Source organism: Amblyraja radiata, chromosome 7, assembly GCF_010909765.2.
Source record: "Amblyraja radiata isolate CabotCenter1 chromosome 7, sAmbRad1.1.pri, whole genome shotgun sequence".
Classification (NCBI taxonomy): Eukaryota; Metazoa; Chordata; class Chondrichthyes; order Rajiformes; family Rajidae; genus Amblyraja; species Amblyraja radiata.
The window spans coordinates 26,689,831-26,700,995 of NC_045962.1; positions in this window are offsets into that span (position 1 = coordinate 26,689,831).

Consider the following 11,165-nt stretch of genomic DNA (forward strand, 5'->3'; position numbering starts at 1 on the left):
TGAGACCCTTCATCAGACAGTCTTTGGTGTAAATGAGCATCTGCAGTTCCTTCAATCAATTGTTGACAATATTTGAATATAAGCAATGAAAGGTCCAACACATAGGATCAGGAAATGGCATTTGCAACTGTGTTGCACTTGGAGCTTCTGTACTCAACCTTGTAGTCATACTGGGACAAAATTGCCCAGCGCTGCATCCTTGATGCTGCCATGGAAGGTATAGCTGACTTGGGACCAAGTATCACTAGTAGTGGCTTGTGATCAGTCACTAGGGTGAATGGTCTGCCGAGAAGAAACTGATGGAATTTCTTGATTTCGAACACGTTGCTGAGTGCTTCCTTCTCTATCTGTGCATAATTGCGTTCACTCGGTGATAGGGTGCGGGATGCAAAAGCAATAGGCTTTTCCTGTCCGTCATTCATTACGTGGGAGATCACTGCACCTACACCCTAACTTGATGCATCACAAGCAAGTTTCATCTCGCGTGTCGCATCGTAGTGAACAAGGAGTTTGTCACTTGTCAAGTTTTCCTTGCAGATGTCATATGCATGTTGCTGTTCCTTTCCCCATGTCCATTTCACATCTTTTTGTAGCAGATGATGTAGTGGCTTTAGCACAGTTGCTAAATCTGGAAAGAATCATGCATAGAACTGCACCATCCCAAGGAATGATCGTAGCTCTGACACATTGTTGGGTTTTGGAGCATTCACTATTGCTTCAACTTTCGCCTTCACAGGGCGAAGTCCGTTGGCATCTACTTTGAGTCCAAGGTAGACCACCTTTGACTGTGAAAATGCACATTTACTTTGTCGCAGTTTGACATTGTGGCAGTTCAATCGTTGAACTGCCACAGAAATCGAACTTTCTCCAGGATTTCCAGATGTTCTACCATGCCCTCTGTGAATATCAGTAGGTCATCCTGGTTGCACACACAGTGCGGAATACCTTGTAACATTTTGTCCATGACAGACTGGAAAATTTTCGGGGAGGATTTCACACCATAGAGCAGCTTTGTATATGAATACAAGCCCTTATGTGTGTTGATAGTCAAGAATTGCTGACTTTCCTTGTCGACATTGAGAAGGCAGGCACGGGTTATTGATTGGGGACGATCAGCCATGATCACAATGAATGGCGGTGCTGGCTCGAAGGGCCGAATGGCCTCCTCCTGCACCTATTTTCTATGTTTCTATGAGTTGGGCGTAAGCGTGAGACAAATCCAGTTTAGTGAAGACTCTTGCTCCGCTATGTTCTGCGTACAGATCTTGGGAAGTTGGTAACGGATATTGTTCATCATCAACGGCTTGGTTGATTGTGATTTTGTAGTCACCACATAGTCGAACAGTTTTTCCGGCCTTGGGTATGGCCACAATTGGCGTTGCCCAGTTACTCTGGTCTGTCTTCACGAGTACTCCATTCCTCTCTAACTTGTCGAGTTCTTCCTCCACTTGTTTCTTTAGTGCATATGGTACAGGTCTTAGTCGACAACACACAGGTCTCACATCTTCCTTAAGTCGAATGTGTGCAGAGCACCCTGTTATTCCCGTGTAACTGTCAGCAAAAATGTTTGCATGTTTGCTTATGACGTTTTCAAGACGTGATTTGGACAAATCGACGCTGAAAATGTTCTTCCAGTCTAACTCTATTCTGCTCAGCCAATCCTTTCCAGGGAGGGTTGGTTTATTTCTGTAGCTGACCACTATGATGGGCAGTGTTACCGACTGACCATTATGCTGAACTTTCCACATGTCTCCAAAACTTTGCCCGAGTAGCTTCTCAGCTTGACCTTACTCTGAAACAATGGTGTCTGTGGGAACTTTGTTTCGTACAGGTCTTTACACATTACTAAACAATCTGCTGCCGTGTCAATACACACATCGATTAACTGTTCATTTATCAATAGTTTAGTTCGAAAGTCCTTGCCTTGGCTGATTGTAGGCTTATCGATGTTGGTTGCATAAATGGTGTACAACCCAAGTTTATTTCCATCTGGGTTCATCTCCAAGTTGTGAACTCCTCTCTGAAGTTGTCGCTTGTTTCCCACAGATTGTTGGTTTCCTGTTTTAAACCCGACGTGCTGAGGCGATATGGCCTTTCTTCTGGCAGTTATAGCACTTGGCCATTTTAAACTGACAAAATTGGGATGAGTGATTACCGTTGCAACAATAACAACTGGCTGAACTCGGCTCCCGGCCATACTTTGGTTTTGGTTTAGCGCCTCTTGGTTTGGCCATAGGCGCTGCCTTGTGACTGTAAACGGCCACTGCAGTCCGTGGTGGACGAAACTCGCGAGCATTCTTTGATGCCATCTCCATTGTGGTAGCAATCTTGCATGCTTTCTCGAATGTGAGATCTGGAGTGTTCATGAGTTTGGACTGAATTTGTTTACGGTGTCCTGGTGCCATCGCAACAACCTAGAGCTCAATGCTCTTAAGACAGTGGAATTGATGGTAGACTTTAGGAGAGCTCCCTCTCCCCTCACCCCACTCACCATCATCAACACCACAGTCACATCTGTGGAGTCTTTTAAGTTCCTGGGAACCACCATCTCCAAGGACCTTAAGTGGGGGGCAACCATCGACTCCACAGTAAAAAGGCACAACAGAGGATGTACTTCCTATGGCAGCAGAGGAAGCGCAATCTGCCACAGGCAACGATGGTCCAATTCTACACGGCCTGTTCTCACCTTCTCCATCATGGTCTGGTTTGGCTCAGCCACCAAATACGACACCTGGAGGCTGCAGCGAATCGTCTGATCAGCAGAGAAGGTTATTGGCTACAACCTTCCCTCCATTGATGAACTGTACACTGCAAGGGCCAGGAAGCGAGCAGGCAAAATCATCTCTGAGCCCTCTCACCCTGGTCACAAACTCTTTGAATCACTTCCCTCTGGAAGGCGACTCCGGATTGTCAAAGTTGCCACAGCCAGACATAAAAACAGTTTTTATCCACGAGTAGTTGCTCTACTCAACAGCCAAAAATCTGCAGTCTACCTTTGATCTGGTATTTTGTTGGTTCACATGCTTGATCAATGGTGTTTTATCTTTAATGTTTTATTATTATTAATGTTTAGTGTTTTCTGAGTCATTTGGAACTGTCACTATGTCATGTTGCTACTTGTGGGCGGAGCACCAAGGCAAATTCCCTGTATGTGAATACTTGGCCAATAAACTTACTTATTTTTCCACTAGATTGCAAACAAATCTGTTGCGTAATGCGCGTCCAAGAAAGGTTCCAAAGTTACAGTGCAAAGTTAAGTTTTTCAAGGCAACAATGTACTCATTGATTGTTTCATTCTGCTTCTGATTTCTAGTGCCAAATTTATAGCTTTCTGCAATTTCCAGAAGCTTTGGGTTGAAATGTTCCTCCAACTTCTTCATAATGTCATTGAATGGCACGTCTTTTGCCTTTATGGGTGCAAGGAAAGTCACGAGTGTGCCATACACTTCAGCACCGATCTCCGTGAGCAGAATCGCTTTCATGCGTTTGCAAATGGCCTTATTTGTTCCAGTCACTATCTCTCCTTCACCACTAATCTCCATTATTTTGTTTGCCGTGAAAAACATGTTTGCTCTCTCCATATAGGAGCTGAACGGCTCTCTACTCTTATCAAAAGTGCCGAGGTTTCCGATGTAGCCCGTGGACGCTGCCATCACGTGGTTCTCTTTTTTTTTAAAGTCCGTTCAAAAACCCTGATTTCCTGTCTGTTCCGGTGTAACATTTCACCTAAAACTTACCTGTACAAAGGCTATTCAGCTTGAGGAACTCGATAAAAAAAAAATCTTATACAATCCCAAGGACGGCATCTTGCCACGTAGACACAACATAGAGATAGCCTGACGAACTCTCCACAATTTGTCCAGCTACTGTTTTAATCAAAAGTCCCCTGCATAGGATCTGCGGCCTATCATGTCCAGCTCGCAAACAACTGCGACACAACTCCGTATTTACTGTTTAAAATTTTAAACAATACTGCATGTTGCAAAACAGTCCTGCACTGTATTTAACGGATGAGTTCACAAACTCTATCCCATCCTCGTCCCCAATTTTGTTATATTCAAGAGAGACATTTATTGTCACATGCACCAATTGGTACAGTAAAATTTGGGGTCACCATACAGCCATACGAATAAAAAAGAACACAACACACGATGGACTTTAACATAAACATCCCCAAACAGTGGAATCAAAGTTTCCCACTGTGAGGGAAGACACCAAAGTTCAGTCATCCTCCTCTTTGATGTTCACCCGTGGTCGGGGCCTCCCGAGCCCTCCACAGTCGCCGCTATGGGCGGCCTGATATTTCAGGCCCTCTCGCCGGGATGATGGAACTCTGATGTCGGAACGGAAGAACATTCTCAGCAGCTTGGACTTCCGAATCGGCCACTTTTTACCGGAGACCGCGTCTCCCGAAGTCCACAGGCCGAGCTGGGCGGAGATTCACACTGGCGGCCCTCGGCAAAGGGATCCTGGGACTCCGCGATGTTGAAGTCAGCGCCGCCCGCAGCTGGGAGCTCCGCAAACCACAGCTCCACGATGTTGAAGCAGCAGGCCGGAGCTTCAAACGGCGTTCCCAGGTAAGGCATCGCCCGGTCCGCGATGAATCCAGTGCTGCGCCGCTACTGAAGCTCTGGCCGGTCTCCAACAGGAAAGGCCGCGCCAATCCAGTTGGTAGGCCGCGCGGGTGGGGGGGGGCGGGGGGAGGACGCGACTCAGAGAATAGTCGCATCCTCGCCAGGAAGTGACTGAGAAACGGTTTCCCTCTTACCCTACCCACCTCCCCCACATAAAAATACTAAGAAATACTCCCACACATACTTTTAAACAGCCAAAAATTAAAAAAAGGTGGAAAAACAGACTGTAGGCAGAGGCTGCCATCATGCAGCGCCCCTAATGGCGGACAGCAGAATGAATACCAACTTACACGCAGGTTGCCTGGATCACGAGAGAGAGATTTATTACCCAACACTCCCTGCTTATATTAAACACCAACTCATTACCATATACATGAATATGTATGAATACATTACACTGCTCTCCTTTTGTTGTACTCCAAAGTACACTTGCAGCACAATGAAGCCTGCCTTTGTCTGTAACTTGTCTTAAAATGAACATTATCTCATATTTGAATAACAAAACTAATTAGGAATAGTAATTATGAGAGTTCGGAATTGTGACTATTACAGCTTCAAGGTAAGAATAACGGAAATAAAAACAAGATGAACATAATTTTCTTAGCCTTATTAACCACCCTGGATTACAGATTATTCAATCCTTCAAAGAGGTACTGTTTAAACTCATAGATACAGAGGTAAATTAGAAATTGATCACATCATGGATTAAATTTGTAGGAAGGAACTGCAGGGGTTGGTTTAAACCAAAGATAGGCACAAAAAGCTGGAATAACTCAGCGGGACAGGCAGCATCTCTGGAGATAAGGAATGGGTGATATTTCGGGTAGAGACCCTTCTTCAGACTAGTCTGCAGAAAGAGAAACAAGAGATATAGACGATGATGTAGAGAGATAAAGAACAATGAATGAAAGATATGCAAAAAAGTAATGATAAAGGAAATAGGCCATTGTAAGCTGTTTGTTGGGTGAAAACGAGAAGCTGGTGCGACATGGGTGGGGGAGGGATGGAGAGAGGGAATGCCGGGGTTACTTGAAGTTAGAGAAATCAATATTCATACCACTGGGCTGTAAGCTGCCCAAGCGAAATATGAGATACTGTTCCTCCAATTTGCGTTTAGCCTCGCCCTGACAGTGGAGGAGACCTAGGACAGAAAAGTCAGTGTGCGAATGGAAAGGAGAATTAAAGTGTTTAGCAATAAAGAGATCAGGTGGGTCCAGAGGGACTGAACGAAGGTGTTCAGCGAAATGATCGCTCCGTCTACGTTTGGTCTCGCCGATGTACGAGTCCACATCTTGAACAATGAATACAGTAGATGAGGTTGCAGGAGGTGCAATTGAACATCTGCCTAACCTGAAAGGACTGTCTGGGTCGCTGGACCGAGTCGAGGGAGGAGGTATAGCGACAGGTGTTGCATCTTCAGGTCGGTGGGGGGGCTGCAAGCCGGCGCCCTGTCAGCAGCGTGTCCGTTTTTTTCAACTTTTTTTGTTTTTTTAGTTTGTTTTAAAGTATGTTTTTTGTGTTTCTTTGTGTGTCTTGTGTGGGGGGGGGGGGGGGGGGAAACCGTTTTGGTCGCCTCCTCCATGGAGAGGCGACTTTTTCCAGGTCACCTCCCCCGTGGCCTAACAACGAGGATCGGGCGGCCTTTCCCGGAGACGTGCCCGGGGCTTCAGCGGCGGGTGCAGCGCTGACTCTCGGCGTGGAGCGGGCGAGCCCTCACTGGGGCTCGCCGGAGGGGAGCGCTCTGTTTCGCTGGCCCGCGGCAGCCGGCAGCCTGAAACCGCGGTCTGCAGAGTTTCAGCTGGCGCGGCGTCCGCAGCCCGGGATCCCTCGTGGGGGACCCGGGAGAAGAAGGAGCTTCCACCGCCGGCCAACTACTACCGCGGACCCGGCGTGGACTTACCATCACCCCTAGAGGGGAGCTTCGACCGCTGGCCCTGGTGGTCTGCGGTGCTGCTGGCTGCGGCGGGGACTTTAAATCTTCGACCGCCGGCCTGCGTCCTACACCAACCTAAAGCCGCGGTCTCCGGTGGGGAAGAGCCGATCCTGGACTGACTCTGGACTCTGGTCCCGTCCACGGGGGAAAATGGAGGAGGACTGGCCAAATTTTGTGCCTTCCACCACAGTGATGAATGCTGTGGTGGATGTTTGTGTTAAATTTTTATTGTGTATTGTGTGTTCTTTATCATTGTACCACTGCTGACAAATTCATTTCACTTGCACTTTATGTGCAATGTGACGAATAAAACTGATTGATTAATCTCCTGCGGTTGCAGGGGAAGAAACCTGGTGAGGGGGTGGTTTTGGTGGGGATGAGTTAACCAGGGAGTTGCAGAGGAAATGGTCTCTGCAGAAGGTGGAAAGGGGTGGATTGGGAAGATGTGTTAGTGTTGGGATCCCGTTGGAGGTGGCAAAAATGTCGGAGGATTATGTGTTGTATACGACGGCAGTTGGGGTGAAAGGCGAGGACCAGGGGAACTCTGTCTCTGTGGTGACTAGGGGGAGGGGGAGCAAGGGCGGAGCTGCAGGATACCGAGGAGACGCCAGTGAGGGACTCATTTATGATGGGAGAGGGGAACCCCTGTTCCCTAAAGAATGAGGACACCTCGGATGTCCTGGTATGGAACATCTCATCTTGGGCGCAGATCGGGCATGGACAGAGGAATTGGGAGTCGGGGATAGAGTCTTTGCAGAAAGCAGGTTGGGAAGAATTGTAGGCCATAATCTCACAGACATTTCTAATTTTATCACTTCTGGCTGTCTGCCTTCCTCAACCTCCAACCTTATTGTTTCCGAGCCCCACACAGCCCGGTTTTACCTCTTTCCTAAAATCCATAAACACAACTGCCCTGGCAGACCCATTGCTTCTGCCTGCTCCTGTCCTACTGAAATGATTTCCACGTACCTCGACTCCATTCTATCCACCCCGATCCAATCTCTCCCGACCAATGTCCAAGATACTTCACATGCTCTTCGTCTCTTTAATGACGTCCGCTTGCCACGTCCACACTCCCTCATCTTTACTTTGGACGTACAGTCACTCGACACCTCCATCTCCCACCAGGAAGGCCTCAAAGCCCTCCGTACTTCATCAACCGCAGAACCATCCAATTTCCCTCTACTCCGCCTAGTGTAGCTGGTCGTCACCCATAACAAGTTCTCATTCGACTCCTCCCACTTTCTCCAAGTGCCCCAGCTATGCCTGCCTCTTTGTAGGGTACGTTGAACAATCCCTGTTCCAGGCGTACACTGGCCATATCCCCGAACTCTATCTCCATTACATTAATGACTGCATCGGTGCTACCTCCTGCACCCATGCAGAACTCATGGACTTTGTTAACTTCACCACCAATTTCCATCCTGCACTCAAATTCACTTGGACCATCTCCCTCCCCTTTCTTGATTTCAGAGCCTCCATCACAGGAGATAGACTGTCGACTGAGGTCTATTACAAACCCACTGACTCCCATAACTCTCGACTACACTTCTTCCCACCCTGCTTCCTGCAAAGAATCTATCCCCCTACTCCCAATTCCTCCATCTACGCCGCATCTGCGCCCAAGATGAGGTGTTCCATACCAGGACATCCGAGATGTCCTCATTCTTTAGAGAATGGGGGTTCCCCAATCCCATCATAGATGAGGCCCTCACTTGTGTCTCCTTGGTACCCCACAGCCCCGCCCTTGCTCCCCTCCCCCTAGTCGCAACAGAGACAGAGTTCCCCTAGTCCTTACCTTTTACCTCATCAGCCATCGCATACAACACATAATACTCCAACATTTTCGCCACCTCCAACGGGATCCCAACACTAGTCGCATCCTCCCATCTCCACCCCTTTCCACCTTCCGCAGAGACCATTCCCTCCGCAACTCCCTTCCCACCCAAACCACTCCCTACCCAGGTACATTCCCCTGCAACCACAGGAGATGCAGTCATAGAGTGTTTTTTTGTCATATGTCCCAGAATGGAACATTGTAATTTTTACTTGCAGCACTGGAACAGGTATGTAACCATAGTATTCAGTAGATACCACCATAAACAAGAACAAAATTTTTTTTAAAGAATATGAAGCAAAAACAAAAACAAAGCCCTAAGTCCCTCGTGCATTCATGGCAGTTCTTAGTTCGGAGTTTAGTTGGATTTTGTCATGTTCATTCGCAAATTAGTTATTAGAAAGTTAATATCACATTAGATTGTCACAAGCACACAAACTCAGACAAACACACACAAACAAATCAAACATAAATTATGTGTAAATTACACATTTCTAAAAGAAGGGCTGCAAATAAAAAACAAGACATTAGCGCAAAAACACGATTAGAAAATAAAAAAGTCCATAGTAGTGAGAGGTGGGCCATATTGTTCCATTGCTGAGATAGGATTGGAGGTGTACAGATTGGTTCAAGAACTTGATAGTTGTTGGAAAGTAGAGAGTCAAGGGTTTGAATCTCTACTTTATCATATCAGATGCTTGTTAATATCATATTATAATATATCATATTACTAAGTGGGCAGAAGCATGGCAGATGCAGTCTGTGGATAAATGTGAGGTTATCCACTTTGGTGGCAAGAACAGGAAGGCAATTATTATCTGAATGGTGTCAGGTTAGGAGAAGGGGAGGTGCAATGAGACCTAGGTGTGCTTGTACATCAGTCACTGAAAGTAAGCATGCAGGTACAGTAGGCAGTGAAAAAAGCCAATGGCATGTTGGCCTTCATTGCGAGAGCATTTCAGTTTAGGAGCAAGGAGGTTCTACTGCAGGTTTTCAGGGCCCTGGTGAAGCCGCACCTGGAGTATTGTGTGCAATTTTGGTCTCCTAATTTGAGGAAGGACATTACTGCTATTGAGGGAGTGCAGTGTAGGTTCAACAGGTTAATTCCTGGGAAGGAGGGACTGACATACAATGAAAGAATGGGTCGACTGGGCTTGTATTCACTGGAATTTAGAAGGATGAGAGGAGATCTTATAGAAACATATAAAATTCTTAGAGGATTGGACTGGGTAGATGCAGGAAAAATTTTCCCGATGTTGGGTTTCACTTCTTGCAGACGAAGGAGAATATCTTCCAAGCAGCAAAAAAGTTGGGAATGGTTGAATATGATGGATGCAAGTTTCGATTTGTTCCTGATTACAGCCATGAGCTTTTGCAATTGAGAATGTCTTTCCATAATGTAATGTGTGAGTTGTTTAAGAAACAGTTGCGCCCTGCCTTGCTTTATCCAGCAAGACTGCGTATACAACTCTTTAATGGTAACAACCGATTTTTTAACAATCCTCAAGATAGGTATGTTGCAAAGCCTACCTGAAGCGTCTTTGAAAATCTGCCGCTGCGGGTGTGCGCGATTTTGGCGCCGTTTAGAGGGGGCGGGTTTAAAACGCGATTTTCTCTAGGCTGTTCAAATCGAAGATGTTCAGCCTAGTTAATTATTAACGAAAAATCGCTGGAAGACCCCGTCGCAAAAGCTATTATTAGGTTTAAAGGCCTTGAATAATAGTTATAGTAGTTTAAAAATCAATCTCTAAACCCGCGACCGCCAGCAACCGCAGGGTCTCATAAAGCAGACAGCTGAAGGTAGGTTGTATATTTTTACATTAAAAAGGGCTTCTAAAGATCCCTTTATACAAAGTTTAATATTGCGAGTAGCTCATTTTGGGCCCATTATATCGCGCAGTATTTTTCTGGGCATTTGGGGCACAAATCTACCGCAATGTGAACGTTCTAAACCAGCGCGTTCCACAGGGACCCACTGGAAAGCTGATTTAAATGGGCATTTATTTACAGCAATTGAACACTGAATTCCTTCCATTTGGCCTATAAATTAATGTAAATGAGATTTAAAAATCATGTTTTATTGTGAATTATTTGTGAATATTATTTGGACATTTAGGCTATTTAAAAATGTTAATCATTTATTAAGAAATGGATAGATGTTTAGATCTAGTAATTGAAGTCTGAAATTAGTTACAATTAGGTAACTAACTAATTATATGCTTTAATTTCAGGTCATCCAAGTAAGATTATTTTATATTTGTTTCAGAATGCTTCAATCTATGATAACTGAAAATTTCATTCAGTTCTCTTAATTTTTAAGAAAGTTATGGGCTTTTGACTGTTCACGATCACAACTTTTTTGTTATGTCCATAGAAAATCAATAGGGAACAAGATGCTCATTTCCGAGTATGAAAATGGCCATAACCTTTTAAATACTTGAGATATGAAAGTGAATTAGGTGTCAAATTAAACTTATTTTTATGCTTTATCTGATGGGATAAATTACAGACTTGATTTTTAAAATCTCAAAATTTTGTAACATTGCTACTCAAGACGCTTCCAGCTTTCTGGAGGCTTATGGGGGTGAAGCCGCGACGGGGAGCTACTGATAGTTGATTAAGTTACAATTGGAGATGTATTGTTCTTATTTGACAATATATTCTTTTGTGAATGATTAAGAATTTAATTGGATGAGTTCTTTAATTACTTTTTCGAATTTTATTATGATGGTATCAAACAATAACTTTTACCTTCTCTAAG